Raw genomic sequence first — 10,604 nt, 5'->3', positions numbered from 1 at the left:
CATGTGCTGCTCTGGGCTGTAGTGCCTTGGTGCTCTTTCTCTCCCTGTTGCACTGCCAGGAGAGCAGCAAGGAGCATGGTTCATGCATAAAACAACAGGCATTAAAAGTAACTGAGATTTACTTTCTAATCTGCTGGCCACCACTTCCTTTTTTATGAAGTTAAATGTTTTTTTGATGTGAACCGGGCCAAATTTAAAAATGTCTTAAAAGTAATTTCTGACCAGCAGTGATTTAGCATTTGCAACTGGGGAAATCTCTTCAACTAAAGCTGTGGCCTCATTGCGCGTGGAGAAGTATCTCTGGAGTCCCCCTCCACAGTTCTGGAAGCTACCTTGACCCCAGCCCAGCAGCCAAAACTTTATTTTGAGCACTGTTTAATGCTGCTTGTGTGCTTCCACCAGCAACTGTGTTATCTCAGTCCGGCCAGCATAATCTCCCTTGTGCCTAACCCCTTCCACAGCACTGCGCCTTCTTCCCCCAACAGGCAGTGGGCTGCATCTCTGGCATCTGCTGGAGATGAGAAGGATAAAAAGGGTTTTGAACAGACTTGGTACAACCTTCCTTATGTCCACGCAGGTACAGCAGAGCTTTCCCCTTCCCATTTCTGACTCTCAGAGCACGTCCGTGCTAGAAAACAGGATACAGTCTGAAATTCTCTCCGCTGGTGCTGGCCCCAGGTGGTCAATCCCCGCAGCGCCGCGCCCGTGGGGATTAAACTTCGGCCGTGGGAACCGCGCAGGACGTTAAAAGCAGCGGTGCGTGTGAGCCCAGCGCAGCCGCAGCTTTCGGATGGAGCTGGTTACTGTGGAGCCAGCTCGGATGCCTACAGCTGCGAAAGAAACGTGGGTTCCGTGTTACAGTGGAAAAGAGCTATTGCTGGATCAGGCCAGGCTGCCACGGCTCCGGGTACCCGTGCCTGGCTGGCGGCGAGGCTGAGGATGTAGTCCCATAGACAGACAGATGCACAGACACGCAGACGCACGTGCATGGGCCATGCCAATCAACGCGGACAGAAAACACGGTGCCAGGCGTCTGCCCCGTGAGCCCCAAGCCCCCGCGGGCAGCAACCCCCTCTGGCTGTGAGCTGATGGGGACCCTCTGCCATTCACCGTGGGGCTGGCGGCTCCCCGTGACAGCCCTGCTAGCAGCCCCGGCAGGGGCTCAGCTGGCTCTGCTGAGGTTATGGAGGTTTTCCTGCCTGTCGTGGTGCCTTTGCTCCTTCGCGTTTGCAGGGGTGAGCTGTCAATCTTATAACCTAAGCACTGTTCAATGACAGGGCAGGACATCTGTGCTCCTGGTTTCTCCAGCACTGCAGCAGGCAACAGAGTATGTCTTACACGTGAGAAGTGACAACACTGTGGGACACTGGTGCCAAGTAAGTAACTGCTTCCAGATACTCCACAGAAGTCTGCGGACACCTGTGGCAGCTGTACCCAGGTTGTAGCTACAGCTGGGTGGGTTTTCTTCACCCTGGCAGCAGCAAACTGCTGCTGGCAGCTGGTGGGCTGAAATCTCTGGATTTGGAGAAGTCTGTCCCATTCCACTGAAGAAATGCCAGGCCATAGATGCCGTTTCTCCTTCAGGCTGTGTTTGATCAAAAATGGCTCTCCTTAAGGATCCAGATTTGGATCAAACAAATATCCAGACAAGTTGGATGTTCTTACTCCATCCAAATGCATCTGAGCAGGTTCAGAGGCGGGTTAGCAGCTCATTCTCATTTTACCCTTCCTCAAGTAACAGCCCTGCTTTGCACAGGTAAGCCAGCACTGGCTTTTGATCTGGTGAGTGCTCACAGGCTTTACTGGTAATGGTTTGGAAGAAGGGCATTGCCTTCCTAGAAAACTGGCTGGAGGGGATAGAGAGAGAGGGGGGGAGAGCGGACGCAAGATCCCAGTGATGCAGCTGCAGCCTCTTGGATCCAGGAGAGAGGCAGGCACATACCACCCAGGGAGCCAGCGCTGGGTTTTGGCTGGAGATAAAGGTAGAAGGTCTCATCTCAGAGGAATGTTTAACAACAGATGAAAATAGCTGTAAAAGAAAACAAATGGTGTCACAGAGGCAAGGCATATGGTAGCTCAGAGTGACGGGGAGGCTCATTCAGGCTGTGGTTCTCTTCCAGGGGACTGATGACTGTCAGAAGGGAGCACAGCAGGGGATAGCCAGAGCAGAAGAGTCTCTGCTTCAGATTTCAGCACTTTTTTTTTTCCTTTTCTTTCAGCCTAATTGAGTTGTTATGATCATCACAGCCATTGGATTTTTCATCAGCAAATTAGGAAAAACACATTCTTCCTGGCATGGAGAAATAAAAACAATCAATGTCCCTTGCCTTGAAGTTCCCTGCCCTTCTGGGGCTGTCCTTCAAGGAGAAGGGCAGCACAGGAGCCTCTGAGGCAAAGGTCTGGGGAAGCAGAGCTGAGCTGCCCTGAGGGTGAATGTTGTCCTGGCAGGGAAGCTCAAGAGACTGGGATCTTCCTCCGCTGAGTGATGTGTACAGGAAATGTTGTATTTCCAACTCCAACAGCCGTTGTCTGAGCATCGAACACGAGCTTCGCATTAGAAATGACCTTAATGAAAGACCTCATTGCCAGTCTTTATTCTCTACCACTTTTGCATTTTATGAAGTATTTGTCTCTGGATAAGAAGGATGGGAAAGGTTTATCTTCTGATTTACCTGTTACCGTACTTATTTTCAGAGGTAAAAATGCCTAAAGGAGACACAAGACATCAGAGACCTTTACAGCAGCACACAGAAATGAAGGGGGGAAACCAATTACCGGGGAACAGGAGTTAATTCTTACAATAAAATTACAGAGTAACCGCAGGTTATGTGCTATGGTATTTCATTGCTTATATAACTCGTTAATCAGTGCTGTCAGCCGCCCAGCACTAGGGTGCTACTGGTTTACCGTAAAGCCCTGCCTTCACCACAAATAATACATTTTACCCATTCCTGCTTCCTTCCAGCTGAAGAGCCCCTATAATGGCTCTAGATCCCAGGATCTTTGTAACATTAACCTTCCTCCAAGGGTCAGGTGCCAGAAATTCTTGCTCACTGGCAAAATAATTTCCCCAAATCTTTTTGCTAGCGAGTGAAAAATGAATCCCAGCTCTGAGCCTGAAGGGAGCTTGAGCGGCAGAATAATCAGTGCAGGTACAACTGCCCTGGCACTTGCCATATTGCACAATGCAGACGCAGTCAGCAGTTCATGGTTTCTGCAGTGAGATATTATTAACCAGTCTGATAGGGCTTTTTTTGCTCCTTCAAATCTGGAGTGCATTCAGAAACACACAGGAAGGTCCACTTGCTGAAAACTCATGGTTACCTTTAAGCCTGAAAGGAGACCCTCTTTATTTAAGGAGTTCATTCCTGACAGCAAATTTGCGTGGATGCTGCTCTGACAGCAGGTCTGATTCTGTAAACACAAGGGAAGAAAAAGACCCTTTAGCCAATCCTTGCCACTTGCTCCCCACCTCTCCAAAATAAACAAACTGTTATGTTTTGGTTTAGCAAAAATGTTGAAACAAATTACATATGATACAAGTCACGGTACTATTTCAGAAGTGAAACCAGCAATATTCCTTCCAGAGCACGCTGAATATTTCAATACAAAAATAAAGCACCTAGCCAGCGCCTGTTCGCGTGTGCGCTGAGCTCCCAACCCTCTCCTCTTCTACTTCGTATGCTGCTCCTGCCAGAGAGCCCCTGATTTATTGGCTGTTTCCCTCCTGCTCCATCGCCTGCAGCTCCTCAAGACTTCCACTCAGTGCGTACATCTGGTTTGGGTTTTTTCTGCTCCGTTTATGTCCTTTTTATGGTGTTTCTTTGTCAGAGGGACATCAGGTATCCTGCAAAAATTTCCTTTTTACCGCTCAAGTCAATATTTGCTTTAAAAGCAAACTGTGCTTTTTTCAATAATCATTAAACTCTTCAGCTTTCCCCTTCTTTCTGAGTCACTGTGATGCCCAGAATCCCGGTGGGGTAAACTGCTGGTAGAAGTAAAAGCCCCTCCAGGAGCTGGCAGAGGAAACGGGGAAAGGGCGCAGGAGCGGCTCCTGGCTCCAGTGCCGCATCCTTGTGTTCCAGTACCGGCTGTGGCCCCTCTTCGGGCCCCGGGAGCTGTGGGGGGAACCCAGGGCTTGTCCCCGGCACCACGCTGAGGTACGGCTCGGTGCACGGGGCTGCAGAGGAGCAGCCAAAATGGATTTGTGGAGCACGCGTTCTCAGGGCCATGCAACACCAGAAAACCTCATGCCTCTGCTGCATGGCTTTCACCAAAGCTTCTCCTGCAAAGTGCTGAAGATACGTCGGAGAGCTGAGCGTACAGCAAGAGGCAATTTAGTTAGTGACTACTTAGAAATCTCATGTCTGAACACTTCATCCAGCGCTGCGTCCTTTGCATGCTGTCTCTGCCAGGCACGGTTCTCGCTTCTATTACTTATAACTTTGATAGCCTGCTTAGAAAAAAGTTATCATAATTACTTCTGAAGAGATGAAGCAGCAGAAATCTTGAGCCAGCTTCTCCATTTTCTCCCAGGTTATCCGCAGCTCTGATGCCATCTGTAATGCCAATGTGCTTTTTCTAATTTCATAGCCTTGATATTAGTGCTTTTGAAAAAAATCCCCACTGCTGATAAGTTCTTGAGGTCCTGGCTGGGAGCTTTTTGATTTCCAAATGGAATTTCAGGCTACAGTATTTTCACAATTACTGCTTTTAGTTTCTCATGAAAAATGTGAAATAAATTTCTGACTAAAACAATTTTTTTTTTTCTTGAAAAAGGTGTGAAATTTGAATATTTTTCTTTTTCTATAGCTCTTCATACAGTGAAAGCTGGTCATTTAAAAGGCACGTGCAGAAAATCAATTCTGTTGGTTTACACATGAGACCATTTAATTCTGGTAAGCTTGTTCATAAAATTTTCCAAATCTGATAATTACTGAAATTGTCTTTAAGTCTTTCTACAGCACAGGCTCTGAAAGATCTTTTCTAAGATTACATTGTTTTCCAAAATGACGTCACAGGGCTATAAACCCAGGATATTGAGTTGGGAAGTCACACAATCACAGAACAGTTTGGTCGGAAGGGACCTTCAGAGATCACCTACTCCAGCCCCCTGCGTACTTGATTAGGCAACTGCATAAACTTTGTGCATCTGATAAGTTTATTGTGCAAAATTTCTAGTGTACCTGATAAACTTATTGCAGAACTTGTCCAGATTTTTTGAGGAAATTGATTGTATTGAAATTTGGTGTTTTCACAGACTTCATTGGTTTAATCTGTTAAACAATTCCCAGTACATTATAAACCAGTTGTCATTAACATTTTTTTTAATTGAGTATGATATCAGGAGTATTGCCCACATGGGACTTTTTCCCTATATCTATAGGGAAAAAAATTACTTTTTTTTCTCACTAATATCCCAAGAAGTATGACAAGTAAAACAAAAAGAAGTTGAGGTGTGGATCCCGTCTTCCTGGCCAAGGGCTTCTTGGGGCTGGAGCTCCGGGGGCAGAGTGGTCGTAAGTCTGCAGCAGGCAGCCACTAGACAACCCTTGACTTGTCTGTAGGGTAACAGAGAGATTTAGCAACATGTTGAATGGTGTCTCCAGTGCCTTTGAGGGCGTGAGCCGCTGTGGGGACTTGCTGGTACCCACAGACTGGAAGGGTACAAGGTGAACTGAGCAGTTAAGCGGCAAAAAGTATTAGAGGTGAAAACAGTAAGAAGAGGTTTAAAGGAAGGAGCTGTTGGTCTGAAGTCTACCAGCAGAAGTCAGTTGACATTCAGGCAATTCATAGAGAAAAAGTCCAGTGACAATTGAGCGTGGATCAGATTGCTGCTTCTCAATGGTGTTTGTTCATGAAGAGTCAAAGTGCCAATAAATCTAAAATTTACCCTAAACTGTAGTCAGTAATTTTGTCCCCATCTGCTTGGTTAACTTAGAGGATCTTGGGCTATGAAAGTGGTTTTGTTGCTGTTTTTTATAAATAGAATTCCCAGGAGCAATGATTTAGTTGAAGAGTTAGTTCCAGGGTTATTCTTAGTGTTGAGCTTCTGGTGTGACGTATGTGAACCCAGTGTGTCCTGCCCTGACGTGAGCTGGGTGGCCACACAGGGACATGTTGCTCTAGGAGGCAAAACTGTTGTCCTAGTGAAAGAAAAAAAAATAAAAATCTGAAAACACCCTTCAGAGATCAAGGCTGAGAAGGAGAAATAGTAATTGTTAGGAAACTACTCAGTTGGAAAAATAGCCATGCTCATGGAGTCCATGGTATTTAGTGTCTGAATTAATTATGAATTTCTCTTCCAACTTTTACCTTTTGAAGGTAGTTGTATTCCTTGAGAATCAGAAGCTGAGACCCAGAAGTGGAGTGGTGTGAATGCATGTTTCTTGTGGGTAACTAGATACTTCTAGGTCTTTATCAGCTTTCCCAGTTAGTCAGTTTTGGTGTCTAATGGTCATTTAGTTTTCACCCAAATAATTTCCACAAAAGCATTTTGGTTGAGTATGACTATCACCCGTGGCTTTTGGTGCTTCTATCACAGGGACACACTGTAGAGCTGTATCAGCCTGTTTTGTATGTGCTTTGTCAAGGTCTGTCTCCATTTGGTGTTGGTTGGACAAGAGGTATCTTGCTTCTGGTGATGAGATTGGAATGGGTGGGAGGTGCCTGGAGGGCCAGAGAGGTTGTGGTAGAAAAGATAGTTCTAAGTTATTTCAAGGCTATATCTTTTGGCTAGGTTGTAATTATCCAACATTTTTCAAGATATACCAAGAAGGAGGAGAAAACATGATCTTGGGTGGGAAGATGGGTCTTTCTGTTTTCCTGTCAGTCTGCATGAATTATGTAAATACTCAGATGGTATCATTTGTCTTGGGAGATTAAGGAAATTAGAGTGGGAGGATTAGAGACATTTTTAATCACCCCTGGCTCTGCATCCAAGGATTTTTTTCCATGATTCATCTTCATCATGGGCAAGGAATTTCTCTGCTGGGGCTCAGAGGGTACAAACCCCACGGCTGTGGCTGCATCACTGCAGTTAGGCCCATTTGCCACCGCTGAAGGGTTGACTCTTAACCTCTCCATTTGCGGTTCATGGGCTGTTTCGGCTGTCTACACGTAGAGAGTTTGATATGGCGCACCTCGCCCCCAGGGCTGTGTAACCCCTCCCTGCCTGCACTGCCCAGCCTTGTCCTGCCCGTCGCGGGAGCCTGCAGCTCAGGGACGGTGCGGGGGCACGCTGCCAACCTTCTGACCACTGAGGCACCTTCGTACTTATGTCCCTTCAACACCTTCTGTCTGGTAAAGTCCATAATGGCAGTGCAGGATGAGGGGTGATCTGAGGACCCTCTACGGTTCATTTCTTTCCCTGTAATCTCTGGTAGCAGCCTTTTTTTTTTTTTTTTTTTTTTTTTTTTGAGGGGTGCATTAATGAAGGGTGATAGCTTAGGTCCAGCCCAATACTTCATGACGGATCTTTCTGCTCCCTGAGGGTTTGCTGTGCCTGGATGTGGCTTAGGGTGGTTTTGCATCTTATATTTGATGGATCTCTATGCTCAAAATATTTACTAATCCCAGCTTTACCAGGGACTACACAACTAGATGCCTTAGTATATCCTTTCTACTTAATCTTTGTTGTTCAAATGGAATTTGAAGCTCCGCCCAAATTGACGCATAATCTCTTGTTTTGTACAGCATGCATTTTCAACTGATTGGTGAGGTGAGTGTGTGCTGCTTTCTTGTTTTCCAGGTTAGGACAGTCCTCTTCACAACAGAGACTCTTTCTATCCTGGGAAATGATCTTTGGAAGATGTCCTGAGAGCATATAAATATGACAGGGTTGGAAATAGAAATGTGGCATTTATTTATTGGGCCAAATATCAAGCAGCAAGCAGGGAGTAAAAAGGATAACACAGTAATTGTGTTATTTAAATGTATTTAGTGGATAATGCTGATGAGGGGTGAGGACATTATTGGAAAGCTTTTGTTACAGGGAAGGATAAAAATAGAATTAATATCTCCTGTAGGCAATTACTCTTAAAAATCACTGCTTGTTCCCTGTCTCAGAAGCGCAGTGGGATGATGGGGCTCTTGTATGGGGCCAGAAAGGATGAACAGGAGAAAACCTGACCCTTGCTCCATGCCAGGTTTCTCCCTGTGAAATTCCCCCCACCCACCCACACCTTGCTCTTCCCTCTACAAGACGGAGAGAAGGTCACCCCTAGGCAGCTCGAGGGGTCCAAAGGGCACCTGTGCACACAGTGGCCACCTCGGTAGTTCAAAGCAGGGTTTACGTGGTTGGTGATGGCTGCCACTGCCAATGGGTGGGCTGCAGTGCTTCTGGCTTTAGGCAACCTCTGGGGTGTACAAGGCAAAACCCCCTCCTGCTTCACCCCACCACATCTAAGTCATGTCTAGAGGGTTTGTGACTGCCCTTCAGTGTACTTCAGACAGTAAAACAGAGGTAATCATGGCTAGAACTGGTCCTTCTAAATCCCACCTAAAAGGGGATTTAAACTGAATTCCATCTAAAGGTGCCTAAATTTCCCCTAAATCCTAGAGAACCACTGAGCCTCCTGTATGGCACGACACCTATTTCAGATGATTCCTTGACTGAACTTCAGTTTCCTCGTGCCTGAAGTTGGGAGTGGGTGAATGCTGGGATGCCCTGCTCCAGGGGAAAGGGGTGGCCCTCTCACACCTAAGTTTACTGCAGTCCAGAGGGTTGCCTGTAACTCTGAAAAAACCTCTCACTTTTTCAACAGAAGTCAGCTATTTCCTTTAAGGGGAAGGAGGAGTGAATCCTAAGGAGGTGTTTTGCTATTCATTCCCTGCACAGTGAACGAGAAGGGTTAGCACCCAGCGTAGCTGGTCTAAATTGCTCTCTGGAGGCACCTGAGCTCAGCGTATGGTGAACAGGTCGGACCAGAGGCTAACTTCGTGTGTCCTGGATTAGACTCTGGCAACTGAGTCCCCACCAAGTGTGTGGGAGCCTTGGTGTCATGGTACACTTGGCTGTACTTGGAAGTACCTTCTGATGTACCTCCATCCACCTGGCGGGAAGGTGGTGGGACTAAATCAGCAATCAAGGCTCCTTTTTGGGGAGTTGGAGAAGGAGACATGCATTTCACCATGAAGAACAGCTCGGGGTGGGAAGAGGCACCTCTGAATGATACTTCAACTGTAGAGGAAACCCAACACCAAGCTCAAACTAATTCTTGGATGGTTGAAACTTCACCCGGGCTTTAGGACAGTGGGCCATTTCCTTCTCCTTCAGTTAGTAGCTTGAAATTCAGGCACAAATAGACATAAAGTAGACATCCAATCTGTGTGTAAATGACCTGGTTCATTAGTGAGAAGAAAGCAACAGCTGCATTTGGAAACTCCCTGCAATGAGCCTGCGTTTTTTCTCTGATGTAGGTACAGCTAAGGAAAATGCGGTTTTTGCATGTTTACTCATTAAACATTAAGGCCATAACTATCTCTTCATTGGGACTGCCTGTGTGATTGTCCCAAACAAAACGAGTAATCATTATGGAGTTGTCATTAATCACTGAGGACTGGGAGTCTCCTGTATCATTAAAGTCTGTTCCTCGGTAGTCATGAATGTCCTGTCTCTGCACTGTGGTCCCTGAGGCTGTCATGGATAGCAGGCCCCTGGTTTGCAGCACTTCCTTAGGCAGGATTCTCAGTAAAAAGGGTGCAGGACCGCTCGGAAGAAAATCTGAGGTGGCCATGACTGGATGGTCTGAAGAATGTGGAAATTACAGATGCACATGTTATCCCACAGTCCTCCTTAGGTCTCCAACGCATGGCACCTCCAGCAGCTTTGTCTTGTTTGTGTTGCAGTTTGTATCCTCTCAATTACCGCACACATCTTGTACTGAGCCCCAGATTCTCCTGCCATTAGTCTCTGGTCTATTCTCTTGTCCTACATGCAAGGATCATCAGTAAAGTCTTTTCCCTTTTGTAAACGTCTAGTCCCCACAGATAATGAGTCGTGTTAGAAAGGATGTCTCTGCTAGATGGATGAACATCACCTCTGTCCTACACATGTTGGCTGACTGGTGTCAGCCCAAGTTTAAATTTAAAGGAGTTAAGAAAATCTGGCACCCATAAAATCAGCGGAGCTGGGACAGGGGCACCCACCCTCTTTGCTTGCTGCCCCTGGACCCCTGAGTTTCTTCCCTGGGTGTTAATGAGCACAGAAACCATTCGGGCTACAGAAAGTCCTGCAGCCACCCTGAGAAGGTGAAACGTGCTCTTGTAAGGTCTAATGAAGGGATGGGCCAAAAGAATGGCAGCTCAATTTTTTCTTTAGCCTACGGCAGAGAGAGAGAAAGCCAGAGATTCACTTGGGTAACTCTCCAGCCAGAAACCAGCGTGGTTCTTCTGGAGGGAAGGATCTGAGAAATGTAAATAAATTGGATTGATGCGGTTGGTTAAGGGCATGTTATAGGAGCATTTGACACTTTCCCCCAAATGATCTTCTTTTAGAAAACAAGACTTTTGGCAGTTACGAAGACTGGCAGGCAAAGGAGTAAGTGGCTGTACCTCCACTGCTGGCTGTTGCCTCTGGCACAGCCGTACCACATGAGCTACGG

This window comes from Accipiter gentilis, chromosome 19 (genome assembly GCF_929443795.1).
Source record: "Accipiter gentilis chromosome 19, bAccGen1.1, whole genome shotgun sequence".
NCBI lineage: Eukaryota > Metazoa > Chordata > Aves > Accipitriformes > Accipitridae > Astur > Astur gentilis.
This window is presented reverse-complemented; position numbering follows the sequence as displayed.